Source organism: Hyaena hyaena, unplaced genomic scaffold (genome assembly GCF_003009895.1).
Source record: "Hyaena hyaena isolate Hyena2069 unplaced genomic scaffold, ASM300989v1 scaffold_1306, whole genome shotgun sequence".
Taxonomy (NCBI): domain Eukaryota; kingdom Metazoa; phylum Chordata; class Mammalia; order Carnivora; family Hyaenidae; genus Hyaena; species Hyaena hyaena.
In genome coordinates, this window is record NW_024081946.1 from 4,706 (window position 1) to 6,031 (window position 1,326).

At 46.9% G+C, this 1,326-nt stretch overlaps 1 pseudogene; it reads left to right on the top strand.

Annotated features, from left to right (window-relative positions):
* The first annotated feature begins 588 nt into the window (after positions 1–588).
* Positions 589–947, top strand: LOC120225047 (annotated as a pseudogene).
* Positions 948–1,326: the final 379 nt, after the last annotated feature.

Consider the following 1,326-nt stretch of genomic DNA (forward strand, 5'->3'; position numbering starts at 1 on the left):
GACATCCTCTACCCAAGGGTTGAACTGGGATACAAGTTGCGTAGGGTGCTACAGGAGACAGATATGCCTGTGGGAGTCTTGAATCAGGCTTTTGTAGGGAAACAGACCTGGGCTCAGGCATCTACTAAACTTGTCCCTGTGGACACATCAGCATCATGCTCCTAACCTCAGGGATACGCCCAATCCATATACAACCTAAGGACCAAAGCTGGGGAGGGACTGCTGCTTTGACCCTAACTACTGGGAACTAGATCACATGATGTGATGGTCACTGAAGTGAGAATGATGCTGCTGTTGTGACCACCTTCCTTTCATCTGAAAATGTTTCTATGAGTTGTTCTCAAATAGGAAACACATTAAACACTTATTTTGTAACGATTCCTAGCATTTAGGAAACAACTTCCTTGTTTGTAATTCCCCCAGTGACTATGGAAAATAATGTAAATACTAACAAGGAAAGTCCTGCCCATCGGTCTAAATGTTAGGGGTCCTGTGCATAGACACTCCAGAACAGAACAGAAGAGGGCACTGGAATCTAAGGGTATCATCTCTGAAAAGGACCTGCCCACGCACCACCCCCATGACACCATGACCCAATCATGCTGCTCCTCTTATTGCCAGCCTACTTGCTGCAAGACCACCTGCTGTGGGTCCAAGTGCTACCAGCCCGATTGCTTTGGGTCCAGCAGCTGTGGACAAATCTGCAGTGGGTCCAGTTACTGCCAGCCTTGCTGCCGCCCAACTTGCTGTCACACCACTTGCTGCCAGCCCAGCTGCTGTGGGTCCAGCGGCTGTGGACAAATGTGCTGTGGGTCCAGCTACTGCCAGCCAGTTTGCTGTATACCCGTTTACTGCATGAGAACCTGCTACCACCTCACCTGCTGCTCCCTGCCTGGGTGCCTCGCCTAGGCTGTGGATCCAGCTGCTGCCAGCCTTCCTGCTGCTGATTGGCTCACCAAGCCCACCTCTGCACACAATACTGATTTTCCATTTGGCTAAAAAAAAAAAAAAAAAAAAGTCACTTGCAAACATTACTGAAAGTCACCATGCAATCTACAATATCTCTGTTATTGATCTGCCTTTTTTACTAGCTTGTGAATTAGCTTGATGAAGTGTGTACCACTTCTCCCTTATTCTCTTCTTCCTTCCTCTTTAGGGTCATGTTGCCTGATAGTCATGATCTCTGCTTTGAGTTCATGGTCAAGATCTACATCCTGTCCCTCTAAGTACCTTAAAGAAACAAATCCTCATAACTGACATATTGGTTTTTGCACTTACGGAAAGTTCACACTAATATGTTTTCTTTCTCAGTGTACTCCTGGTTCT